At 40.4% G+C, this 13,839-nt stretch overlaps 1 long non-coding RNA gene and 1 pseudogene across 1 annotated transcript; both read right to left on the reverse strand.

Annotated features, from left to right (window-relative positions):
- Positions 1 to 7,336: 7,336 nt before the first annotated feature.
- Positions 7,337 to 8,493, reverse strand: LOC127176049 (uncharacterized; annotated as a pseudogene).
- Positions 8,494 to 10,579: 2,086 nt separating this feature from the next.
- LOC127176428 (uncharacterized) lies at positions 10,580 to 13,237 on the reverse strand. The gene is made up of 5 exons (XR_007829096.1): positions 11,922 to 13,237; positions 11,718 to 11,828; positions 11,481 to 11,632; positions 11,282 to 11,317; positions 10,580 to 11,204 (listed from the first exon to the last, which is right to left on the reverse strand). It is a non-coding gene; the product is annotated as an uncharacterized LOC127176428 (long non-coding RNA).
- Between the last annotated feature and the right edge of the window lie 602 nt (positions 13,238 to 13,839).

The raw sequence follows: 13,839 nt of genomic DNA on the forward strand, positions 1-13,839 counted from the left end.
GGTGGTGGCAGGGATAGATAGATAAATCATGACCTTCCAAGAGAGGGGGGTGGTGGTGGGGATAGAATCACACATTTGTGAATATTTTTTTCAGTTGTTATTGCATGTTGATATATTGTCACTTAAAAGAAAGTGCTTTAGGGGCGACCCAAATGCGGTTTGGCGGGAGCTGAATGGTTTGGCGAGAGCCCAAAAGAAATAGAGAAGCCTCCAAACAAAAGAAGGTGATTTAGCAGCAATCAGGACGTAAAGTCTTGTGTGAGCCGAAACATAGGACCATCACCCACAGTCACAATACGATACAATACGGAGGGGGGGACAGATAGATAGATAGATAGATAGATAGATAGATAGATCATGACCTTCAAGAGAAGGGGGTGGTGGCGGGGATAAATAGATAGACAGATAGATAGATAGATAGATAGATAGATGGAGAGACAGATAGACAGACAGACAGACAAACAGTTGGACAGATTGTCAGATAGATAGATTATGACCTTCCAAGAGAAGGGGGTGGTGGCGGGCATAGATAGATAGATAGAGAGATAGATAAATAGAGAGATCATGACCTTCAAGAGAAACGGGTGGTGGCGGGGATAGAATCACATATTTGTGATTTTTTTAGATAGACAGATAGACAGTTGGACAGATAGTCACATAGATAGATAGATAGATTATCATGACCTTCCAAGAGAAGGGGGTGTTGGAGGGGATAAACAGATAGATAGATGGACAGATAGATGGACAAATAGACAGACAGATAGATAGATAGATAGACAGTTGGACAGATAGTCAGACAGATAGATAGATTATGACCTTCCAAGAGTAGGGGGTGTTGGAGGGGCTAAACAGATATATAAAATTTGCGTCTCTGGACCGGAGCCAAAGTCCGGAGCAGACCGTGCACGCTGCCATGGTTCTCGTGACACAAAGCAAAACCAGACCTCATTTGCCCCAATCGAAAGCATATTTACACTGTCTGAATCGTTCCCTATCGCCTCCATTGTGCACTACATGCCATTCACCATAAAGAAAATACTAACACTGAACAAGTGTTCAGCTGCAGCTTCAGCATCTATTTATAGTACAGGGGGTGGGTCGCTTTGGATTGTAGAAAGCATTTGATTTGACAGAAAGTTTGATGAGAAGCTGAAGTGCAGCGTAATGTCATCAAAATAGTTGGTTCATATTGGCGGAAATGAGATATGAAAGTTTTGAATGCTTATATCTTGTAAATGCGAATTTTGTTGTTGTTTTAAAGCACACTATCTTATAGTGTCAGCCTCAGATGTCACACCCATGGAACGTTGGCTAAACGTCTGATGCATAAGGCACACTTAGCTGGAAACACTTTAGGAGTTTCAAAGTCGTCATCGGATTGGTTCGCTTATACAGGATTTCCGGGAGAATTGTGTGCCAATTTTTTAACGTTCCGCCTGGAAACAAAAATGCTGTGGTGCCCGTGAGAGGAAGCGAGAGGAAGTCCGGGGCTTAAATAGAGTCTCTGATTGGACGCAGGTGATCAGCACAATGGCTGATGGGGAACGTAGTCCGGGGTGTGGTGCAACAGTCAGTGTAATGTGAATGTCAAAGGAGTGAGAGGGTGACATCTGGTGGTGAGCGGAACGAAGGTCTGAAGTAGCTTAGAGTCAATTGTTTTGTGCAGTGATGAAGTGTCCAGTAAGTGTGGTCATCCAAAAAACAGCTAATCTACAAAAATCCAAACAACCAAACGATGAAGTGAGACCTTGATATCACTGTCCTCCGAATGCTGAACCCTCAACAACATCAGCGTAGAATCCACAATGTTGATAGTTTGAAGATGTAGTTTGCAAGCATTTAAAAAGTCCTTCTACAAACAAACACATAAACTAGCATTAGCATGCCATTTATACACCAAACAGTAACCATAAAATATGAAAGAAAAAATACAGCTTGTCCTTGAGCAAACCCAATTTAACAAAAAAAAAAAAAAAAAAAACACCACTTACTTGATTGAGCTTAAAACCACAGTTTCTCAATCTGGACTCCGAGTATCTTTGGTGAACCATGAGAGACAAACCATGCTTCCCCTTCACCAAACCATACTAACAACTTCTTCTTTAGTTTTATGGTGGATTGCAATCATGACTTATCAGGTGCATACCGCCTACTGTATTGGAGTATGCAGCATGGACTATATCTTAGAGAATCTACTTTATTTTATTTTTTCCCATATCCTAAATATACCCCTGTATCCTTCAGATATTCCACAACAGCATCCTGTGCATCTTTTACCCCTTCTCCTGTTACTAACTTCACCCCTCTTACCTGGCTAAATACAGATGAGCAGGCTACCTAGCGCCCCTAGAGCAAGGGAGAAGTATTTCATACAAAAACAACAAAAACACAAAAGAAAACACGATATCCACTTTCTGGGTAGTTATATACCTTGCCCCTCAGTGGAAGATTTGGCATACCCATGACAAAGCTTAAGGTTCTGAACATAATATTTGCCAACTGTACCTGAATCTGATATAAGGGAGACTTTCGTAATTAAATGGACCCAAATTCTTCACAATTTTGCCTGGGCCTTTCCACTTAGGGGATAATTTTGCCATAAAGCCGTCATCTGCTTTGGATAAGGGATGAGTCCGTACCCAAGCTATGTCTCCAACCTGAAATTGAGTTGGTTGATGACGCTGGTTGTTGTATCTTTTCTGCTTCCTCTGGGCTTGCTCTATATTCTCCTTTACCAAGCTGACTAGTTCCCTCTGCCATTCCAATATACTGTAAACAGGGCTATTAGGGTCAGGCAGTAGTTTAGGGATCTTTCCAATGGTCCTTTCAACTTCTGTCCCAAGGCTACCTCTGCTGGCGTAAACCCAGTACTCTCATGTCAGGCAGAATTAATGGCATACCAGAACTTGGCCAACCACTGATGATGCTGAGCCTCCACATAGGACGCCATCATTGTTTTTAAGTTTCTGTTGACTCACTCCATCAAATTGGTCTGAGGATGGTAGGCGGTAGTTAATTTTTGAATTACTCCCCACTGTTTGCCAACAGGTTTGATGAGATGGGAACTGAACTTGAGTTCCTCTATCCGACACAAGATAATCATCTAGTGAAGATCTCATCCAATAAAATTTTAGCAATATGAGATGCTTTTGCAGATCTCAAAGGAAATAACTCCACCCACTTGGTGAAGTAGTCAACTACAACAAGAAGATATTCATGCTGTTCGGGGAAAGGACCCATGATATCTATTCCTAATATTAATCCAGGTTTGACTATAGGAGTACTTTGTAGAAGACTTAAAGTCCTATTCATGGATGATGTGTTTTTGACATATTATGACATACATTCTTTACAATATCTCCATACATCCGCCCTGATGCTAGGCCAATACACAGTTTCAAGAAGCTTTCCCAAATGTCCACTCAGGGGATTATCATGTGCATACTGTAGGAATGATTGCCATATGACAAACAAAATGAGTAGCTGGTGTTTTTGACCATTTTGACCATTGGGTACACTATGAAATAGGAAACCATTTTCAACGACATAGTGAATTCTAGCCATGTCAAGTATTGTCTGTTTCCCAGCTTTAGCTACAAGTTCTTGAACCTCATTGTCATTGTTTTGAGCTCAAGAGGTCAACTGGTAGGTTGCATGACTGTGAAAGGGTTTTGGTAGCAGTAGCGATAAGTAACATGTCCTGTGGAGCATTGTGACTTCTTTATAACACATCAGGTACCACACTGCACTGCCCTTTCTGATACCTCACCATGTTGGAATGCCCATGTCAATGCAGCATGACCTTTTACTACCTCAAACATCCGTCCCTCTAAATACTGCCTCCATTTCTCCATGGGCCAAACCACCGACAAACATTCTTTCTCCGACACAGAATATGCTTTCTCTGCTCCTCTCAGCAACGGTGATGCATATGCGATAACATGCTCTTGTCTGTCTGACTCTTGTGTAACCACAGCTCTAATATTGCTTACATCAGTGTGTTTAGGCTGATGATACACAAGCAACTTTGGCTGGGTCAGTCCTTACCCCTTCATGTGTTACAATATACCCAAGGAATGAAAGCGATTTCTGGATAAAGTTGCACTTTTTTAGATTTTTAAAGATTTTTTAAAAGAACGTGTTGGAAATGTTCTGAAATAGTTTTGGAATACACAACAACATCATCAATGTATACCATACAGCACTTTCCTTTTACCTCACGTAGTACCTGCTCCATCAGCCTTTGGATCCTTTGCTGCACAGTTTTTCAGGCCAAGGGGTAGACAAACAAATTCGTATAGCCCAGTAGATGTCACAAAAGCAGTTTTTTTAGTACTATCTGGAGCGATTTCCATCTGCCAGGATCCTGTATCCTGAGTGCTGAAGATGGTTGCTTCTTGAAAAGACTCTAAGATATCCTGAATTTGAGGCATAGGATAAACATCTAGATGAGTCTTGGCATTAAGACCTCGATAATCTAATCTGGAACCTCCATCCTTCTTTGGCACTATGGATGGTGCTCACGGTGAAGTAGATGGTTAGATGATTCTCTTATTCAAGATATCTTGCACTTGAGATTTGATGAATTGCTGCTTCTGAAGTGAAACCTTGTAAGCATGCTTTCTTACCAGAAATTTAATCTATGGCTATGATACAATGTTGTACACAGTTTGCCCAATCCCCTGAGTACACACAGCAGGCCAGTTTTACATAAGTAACAATATTCTTAAAATCCATGTTTCTGGTAAGTGCACACACTAGTCTCTGGGCACTTTCTTAAAATCCACATGGTGGTAGGTGTGCATGCTAGGTATCCTGCACGCTTTTCTAAAATCTTGTACCTTTTAGGTAGGTTTTCGGGTATGTATGCAGTGATAATGTCACTGACAGCTGTCATTCGTTCTAGGGGCAACTCCCTTTGGGTAGAGTTGGTACTTAGTGCTCGCCTTTTTGCTTGGCATGCGCTCCCCTCAGCATGGCAGTGTGGGTATACCATTTCCCATAGCGACCCCTTGAGGACGCAGTTTGATGTTCCCTCAAAAGGAAACGTCTCAGGTTACTTGTGTAACCGTGGTTCCCTGAGAAGGGAACAAGACACTGCGTCCTCTAGAAACTTTGCCATGCTGCAGACTCAAGCTCAAGCGGATGACGTGTTCTCTTGGCACCCTTTTATACTGTGATCGCACCAGTAGTGATGTCACATGCTGCCCTCGGCCGATGCTATTGTTGTGTTTAGATGTATGCTTCAGTCACTGGTCGCGCCGAAGGCATTCCCCATAGTGATCCCTAGAGGACGCAGGGTCTCGTTCCCTTCTCTGGGAGCCATGGTTAAAAGAATTTTGCATATGAGCTGTATGCATATGAGCGTATAGCGTGACGTCATCACAAATTTCTTATGCAGCTCATCCAACACCTCCATTGCTAATTCCAAACACCATTTTAGACCAAGTAACAACACTTGAGCCATTGATAGCAGAAAATGCAGATAATAATGTTTAGACAGACAGACAGGCAGACAGACGGAAAGAGAGAGAGAGAGATTAAGCTTGTGAATTACCTCTCTGAGTCTGTGCGTCTCTCAAAAGTGATCGGCAGCAGCGTCTCTACTAATGGTAAAACTTTAAGTTCATTTTCTTCAGGAACAATGCCGTTGTTACCTCACTTGTGAGAAATATCATATAGTTTTTAAGTTGTTAATTTTCAGAGCAGTTCTAACAACATTAGCATGTATGCTAACGCATTTACAAACTGTATGTGTGTCTGTCTGTGAGAAATAGAGTATGTGCTTTCCGTAGATAATAAAACGTAATTTTGTGGCAAAAACATGGAAATAATCTGTCATTTTTATCCTATTGTTTACTGTAGACACTTGTTTGGCCATTGCAGTTGTGGGTTTTGGTTATTTTGCTGTTTTAGCCTGTTAAGGACCTTTGAATCAACTGAAATCATGTGGCAAAGTGATACAGACATGTAATGCGGTCAAGGGCTGTCGGAACTACGTTTGCCGTGCGTTTCCCTGAAAATAATGCATACCTTTAGAATGTTCTTCAGCCAATAGAATTCAAGCATTCAACAGCCCCATAGTATAAGTAAAGAATAATTGACGACGGGCATTGAATTCTTACAAAATAAGGCACACCTGAGGTGGTGATGTGGCCACGACGCAAAGCATTATTCCGCTTATGGTTACCACACCTCAAGACATTGAACAGATGATATATTTCAAGGCATTCATTTCAAGTCTACTGTCAGCTGCCAGTCCTGAGTTGAATTATGAACAGCCCTGCTGTTGTCTTTGGTTTCTCTCCTGCTCTGATGAAATTGATGGTTTGCTCTGAGGGTCTCAACCTCTTGAAGCTGGTAATGGCACTATTGATACTTTCTGTGATGGTCTTGAGTACTTGGTTATGCTGCCAGTGGCACTTACCATCCCCCAGCAGCAGCATAGAATATGCTCCAGTGTCCACTTTCTCTGGCACAGGGTGCAGAGTAGTGTGTCAGTCAGGTCCCAATGGTGCAGGTTGGATGGGCTGGGAAAAACATTGTAGATGACTTGTACCAGGAACCTAATATGTTGTGGCTCTGATCGCTACCAGACTGTCCATGAGACCTTCCTCTCCACAGCCTGCTCCCACCTGGTCCAGGCACCTTGCTGCCTCATTCCCTTAGCTCTACTAGATCTTTTCTCTTTAATAACTGCTCTCACTTCAGTTTGGAGTAGTTGCCTGGTAGCCCAGCTCTTCGTCTTTATTCTCCTCTCCAGCTCTGAAATGATGGAGATAGGGAACTCGTAAAGAAGCAATAGCCACACTATCCTTGGTAGAATCCCGTGCTGGTAAAAAAAAAAAAAAAATACAGATTTATCAACTTCTGTCAGCCACCCTTCCAGCTCCTCACAGGTGTTCTTAATAGACGCTATATCCTTAAGGTTACTTTCAAAGACCTTTCCCAGACTTTTCACTGGCTTCTCTGAGAGAGTTGGGATTGGTACTCCCGAGATAGAGAACATAATGTATTTACTTGCCTACCTTTTCTCAGCACCAAGGATCGTGATTTTTGTTGGCTTGAATGCCATTTTGGCCTATCCCAGGGGTGTCAAACTCCAGTCCTGGAGGGCCGCAGCTCTGCAGAGTTTAGAAGCAACCCTAATTAAACACACCTGATCCAACTAATCAAGTCCTTCAGGCTTAATTGAAAACTTTATAGTATGTGTGTTGAAGCAAGGTTTGAACAAAACTGCAGGGCTGCGGGCCTCCAGGAAATTAGTTTGACACCCCTGGCCTATCCCATCAATCTCTCTTTTCCTTTCAGGAGCCATCTATGTCCAGGCACCGACTTAGTAGTCATTCATATAGGTGCAAATCAGTGATTGGCAGATCCCAGACTTTGATTTGGGGCCTCGGCATTCTGGTTCTGCAGACTTCACCAGCAAGTTCATCGCCAGCACAAAGAGGATAACTGAGATGGTACAGCCTGTAATGATTCCCACTTCCAATCTGTGCCAAACAGATGTTGGCACTCTGAAGAGACTCTCAGGTTAAAGTCACTGTAGTAGTCCATGATGAGGTATTTTACTGAGGCTGGAACATGGTGCCTTTCCAGTGTTTCCAACACTAGCTTGTGTGGGATTGAGCCATAGGCATTGGCCAGGTCTAACCACAGTACCACCAGATCCCCTTTATTCTCCTTGGCTTCTCTGAGTAACTGTGTGACCACGCCTGTGTGCTCCAAGCTGCCTGTAACCCCTGGAATGTCACTTTTATTCACTGAGGTGTCAATATATCCATTCTTGAGGAAGAAATCAGCCAGCCAAGCTTAAGATGCCAAAGAAAATCTTTCCTTCCACACTCAACAATGAGATGATTCTAAACTGGCTTATGTTGTTTGAGTCCTCCTCTTTAGAAATCCACTAACCTTCTGCAACCCGCCACTGTTGTGCTGTTTTACCTTTCCTCCAGATGACCTTAATGATCTTCTAGAGCCAGTTTAGGGCAGTGTGTACACCTTGTATGATGTCCCGCTTGGTCCTGGAACTGATCCGGCCCTTCCCTTTCTCACCACATCCTGAACTTCTTTCAAGAGTGGCCCCCTTTAGCCAGATTCACCAACAGGCTCTGGTGGCCTAATCACAGCCTCACACTGCCCAAGGTCTTGGTCTCTGGTTGGGTCACTAAAAGTGTTCTGCAGATGTCAATCAACTGCCTCTTTTGAACAGAGGAGGCTAAGTTTTTGCCCCAGGTGTTGCTTTATAAACCAAAATGGGTTATTAATAAAAAATAGCCGCTCCCTGGCCCTCTGTTTTCGCTATTTTGCTCAGCTCTCTGTAGGGTTAGAAGCCTCTTCCTGAGCATGATCCGAAGCTTTGCCAAAGGTGCACGCTCCTGCCTTCTTGTACTGTTTCTTCAGGGCATTTTTGGAGTAATGTTTCTCTGCACTCTTAACCTCTTTCACACCAAACCTCTCAGCTACAATATTCACCAAGATGGTTGTCATAGCACGCAACTGCTTCTCCACATCTCCATTACCTGTTGCCTCAATCATCAATCAGCATCCTCGTCAAACTTCTGCCTCTCTGTTGTTTTAGAAGCTTGAGAACACTTGATCCTTTCTTCTCTCAGACTGCCTGGTCAGAGAGACTAAGTGCACCATGTGAAGCCTCTGGGCTCTGTGGGTTGCTTCTGAGCTCAGCTCCTTCTCTGTCTTGCCAGGTACTTGACCTGTGCTTTGTGGTGCCTGCAGTCCCTCCTTGAACTTCATCCTCAACTGATGGATCTTCAGGTCTCTCTTATTCTTGCAGATCTTAGCACACAAACACTCCACACTCATCATTGCTTATCTGTTGCTACTGTCCATTAACCTTGTATCTGTCTGAATGGGGTGCTTATCCTTCCCCCATCTTGAGCTCCCCTGGGGGTATGACTTCTTACTTAGATCTGTAACTTAAAAAGGATCTGTAGTAATATTTTAAAATAACTTTTCCAACAATGCTCAGTACATTAGTCACTGTCTTTTTCATGAGTACCATGGAATTATAGGACATCTCATATTATGACATTATATATGACTCAAAAAAATGCAAACCACCTCTATTCATGCACATGCACAATGCATATGGAGTAGTACATGACATACAATGTGTATTGTGGCTTAGGGTGTTGAACAAATGGTGCAACGTTATATTATATACCATAATTTTAAAGGCATACACTTTTATTTGCATATTTAAGACAACATGTGTCATAAATCAAATGTGCAAGTTTTCTTAAGAGTCAATGCACAGAGTAGCCATTAACAGGCCTTTCAGCACTTCATGAACAGTTTCTTAAGCAGAACTTTGAGTGCATATTTACATGTTCATATCAAACACGAAACACAAAAAAGTGTTAATGAGTTCCAAAGTAAAATTGCAGTATACTGTCTGAAAGTTTGACCAGCCAGAGGTAACAAACAAATAACAGAACATTTTCAGTATTTATACAACAGAACACACAAAGTGAACTCAAACTACTTAGAAATAAGACATTCCTAGTTATTATGAATTATCTAAACCACAATAAATTACTTTTGTTAAATGTTCCATATGGATTACATTTATAAATCAATTAGTTGTTCTTTTACTAAGACTAAATCACACAGAACAGAATGTGATTGATTAATTTTAAACAAAAACAAAAGAGCCATATGCCCCATTATAAAACAGTGTGCACACTTGTGCAACCAGGTTTTTGGATTTTATTTTTTAAATCACAATTTTTTGTTAAAAAAAAAAAAATAATAATAATAATAACAGAACCCTCACAACAATTTTTTTTCCGATCTCGTTAAACCTGGTAATTTTAATAGGGTATGCTTTTTATATGTTACCCTACTATGCTGTAAACAAACACATGAAGATGAAGATGCAAGTTTAGAAAGTCTTTAATTCAACATACAGGATAACATTGACAAAGACCAGACAACTAGAACTGAAAACACAGGAACTACAGAGACCATTCAGAAGGCCACTTTCATATTGAACAGTGCAGCCTTACACTGTTACAGAGGAGGAAACAATGTTAATGCTAATTTACTTTGCATAGTGGAATAATACAGTTATCTATTATAATTTACCTTGGCTTTTAAATACATCATATACTGTATGCTTGTAATTCTTTTTTTTTTTTTTTTTTTTTTTTTTTTTAATAAATTTCCTACACATGCGACAAGCTAAAAGCATGCAACTTGGGCTACACAACACTTACAATATGTGCAGCAGATGGATGGGAACAGCTGTGGAGTCTAATGATGTTATGTATGACTCATAAAATGCACACCACTTCTATTTATGCACATAATGCATATGGAGTAGTATGTAATATACAATGTGCATTGTGGCTTGAGGTGTTGAACGTATGGTGCATTTTTTTTTAATCAGTTTTGAAAACATACATTTTCATTTGCATATTTAAGACAACATGTACCATAAACGTTCAAGTTTTCTTATGAGTCAGTGCACAGAGTAGCCATTAACTGGCCTTTCAACACTTTCATGAACAGTTTCTTAAGCATATTTACATGCGCATGCAAAAAAAAAAAAAAAAAAAAAAATGTTTTTTCAAGTGTTAATGTGTTAATGAGCTCTAAAGTAAAATTAAAGTATATAGTCAAAGTTTGACCAGCCAGAGTTAACAAATAACAGAACATATTTCAGTATTTTTCCAAAGGAACAACAGAACACACAAAGTGAACTCTAAAATACTTAGAAATAAGATATTCTTTTTTTATATATAATTCCTAGTTGTTATGAATTATCTAAACCAATAAGAACAAATTCTACAGCACAGAACACTACATATTTTTGTAATACAAACTATGCATAACAATGTAGTGTACACAAATGAAACAAAAACACCAAATACACAAGACTATGAAATGTGCATGTAGTAGATATTGTGAAGCATGTATAAGGTTGTACAGTAATGATGAATGACAAAAACTTGTAAGGCTGCGATGACAAATCAATGCATCATGATTCATGGATCGATTCTGAGATTTTCCGAATGCATTGCGATTCTTTCTGGAATTCATGATGCATCCATTTATTTCCCCAGCTCTAATTTAAGTTTGCTGATTCCTGTGAACATTATTTCTTGTTTTACTGTAACAGGAGATCAGATACTTCTCCCACTGTAAGGACTGCTGTCTGTTTTTTTCTGGGACGTCACCTGGAAAATAACATCATACATGTTACTATAAAGAATTACTGTACATTGTGTGATTATCTAACAGAGTTGTCACTCACTTCTGAGCAAGTCTCACAGACAGAGAGTCTCCTCTCCTGAGAGAATCAAACACAAAGGATAGATATTAGAAATTACTGTTGATTATAAACTGATGAGACTGTGAGTCGGAATCCATGCAAATGTACAGTCAAAAAAAAAACAAAAGTGATTTTTGTAATGCTTGTGAATAAATGTACGTGAGAATGGTGTCGTCTTTACCTCATAGCACCAATTTTTCCCTTTTCCATGAAGAGTTCAACCAAAACTACTACTTCTGGGTAAAGTCTTGCATAAAGAGTCTTGCTCTGCACTTTACTCCTGAACCAGCTGATCGCTTCAAAAGACCATGTTTCTCCATTCACTGGCCTCACCTATAACACACAGGTTAAAATACAGTAATGCATTAAAAATAAATATATAAATAAACCGTACAGTAATATTGATAGAGTCACCCACATTCACCAGTGAGACCTGCAGTGCTTGCACAGGTATGGATGCTGTTTCTTCACACAGTTTCTTCACATCCCAAAGAGACACGCAAACAACATCTCCATAATCATTTTATCACTGACAAGAAAAGTGTTACATAGAGTTACTGCTAAAATTATAAATGAATAGTTCACCTAAAAATTAAAATTCAGTTAATGTGTATTAACTCACTCATAACTTGTCAAAGGCAGTAGGAAAGAAAGTGTTTCAGAGATGAAATCATAAAATAAAGTCTTGTGTTCTTGTGTTGGAGGAAGAACTTGTTTGGATGAACAACATGGCTGATCACAACTGGAATCTTCTCTAATCTGTGACTCAGTGTGACGGGGCTTTCCTTCAGACACCACAATTCTCCTGCTGAGGAACAGACGCTTCGGCCGGAGAGATCAGAAACTTCAGTGTCATCTTGGGAATTAAAATCTGTCATTTCATTTTGGAACAGCTCTGGTAAGGAGAAATTTGTTTGTGAGAAAATATCCCCAATGTCCCACAATTCACTGTTTGTGGCAATCATCCAGTGATAGGAAACATCAACACTGCTTTCTTTCTCTGCAAACATGGGTTCAGAAAAGATTTTATTCTCCACAGATGCTGTTGTGCTGTCTGTTTTTTGATGCTGCATCAGACTAAATGAAGCCTCAGTTGTGTCTGGTCTGTATTTGACTTTGTCAGCTGACAACATCAGTTCAGACTTTAGTTTTGATTTTCTGCTTGTTTTCAGAAAGTGAATGAGGTGAGAGCATGACAACTTCTGACGGTGAATTTGGTCACCTGCAACATTTTGCTGAATTATGGGTTTTATATTAGGATGAATCTCATTTGGGTTGAAGAGCTGATTTTGATGGCCTCTCACAGGTTTTCTCTGATTCATGTTGATCTTCTGAACTGCAAACCCTTCAGGATGTTGATCAGAAACATTAAACATGTATCATAACAGTGCTGCTGCAGGTATTTTAACTCATTTCAGATAAAGTTGTTATTTATTTATTTTTTTATTTAATGCTACTTCAATCATTTGACCAATTATTTAATCATCAGTTAAAAATGTTGTTTACCATGGACCAGGACCAGAACGAACCAGGGCTAAATCCCTAGTGTTGGGTTCGAGTCCACCTAAGTCGAGTCCGAGTCTTTTACCAATCGAGTCCGAGTCGAGTCCGTCCGAGTCCAAGGAAACACTACTGTTTGTCAGTATCTTAACATTGCTTTAATCCAGGGGTGCCCAAACTTGGTCCTAGAGGGAGGTGTCCTACAGATTTTAGCTCCAGACCCAATTAAACACACCTGAACCAGCTAATCAAGCTCTTACTAGGCATACGAGAAACCCCCTGGCAGGTGTGTTGAGGCAAGTTGGAGCTAAACCAAGGACCAGGACCGAGTTTGGGCACCCCTGTTTTTAACCTTTACAACTAGAAAAACACAATGTCAGTTGACATGTAAGAAAAGCAAACCTCTAGTGGATCTTGCCATTTTGATTTTTGATTTCACAACATCTCATATATGTCCATGCTCTGCTTAGCAAACTTAAAGTCATGCAAAATCTTCACTGTATACATTAAAGATAATTCTTATTACAGTTAATAAGTGATTCAGTTAAGAACAGTGAGTGATTTTCTCTTTTTCTTTTGTTGTTTGATTATTGTTTGACGCGGTCGGCTGCTGCAGGTTTACGCTGCTGTCGCTTTAAGATCTGACGCACAGATCAAATATGTTGACGCATCAGTATGTCTCCTAAGTGTTCAGGTTTACTTAAGACAAAACCGACTTCATTTACATGAATAGTCTCCAATACGAGCATGTGTGTAGCAGTAACAGAACCTATTAAAAACGAAAGAGAACTCTGTATTCGCACACTGACTGAGAGGCGCGTTCTGTGATCGCTCTTTGAGTGTGCGCGCACTAGTGATGCGCGGATGGCGGTTATATCCGCAGGTCGGGTAATAAAAAAAATGCATTCTGATTATTTGCGGGCGGGTCGCGGGTGGATGAGATGAATCAGTAATGAGGCAAATATTAACTACATTTTCTAAAATATGAACCTGTTCTAAATACTTTTTTCAGGCGAACGATTTCATTTTGTGTGTGTGTG

This window comes from Labeo rohita, chromosome 14 (assembly GCF_022985175.1).
Source record: "Labeo rohita strain BAU-BD-2019 chromosome 14, IGBB_LRoh.1.0, whole genome shotgun sequence".
In the NCBI taxonomy this organism is placed as follows: domain Eukaryota; kingdom Metazoa; phylum Chordata; class Actinopteri; order Cypriniformes; family Cyprinidae; genus Labeo; species Labeo rohita.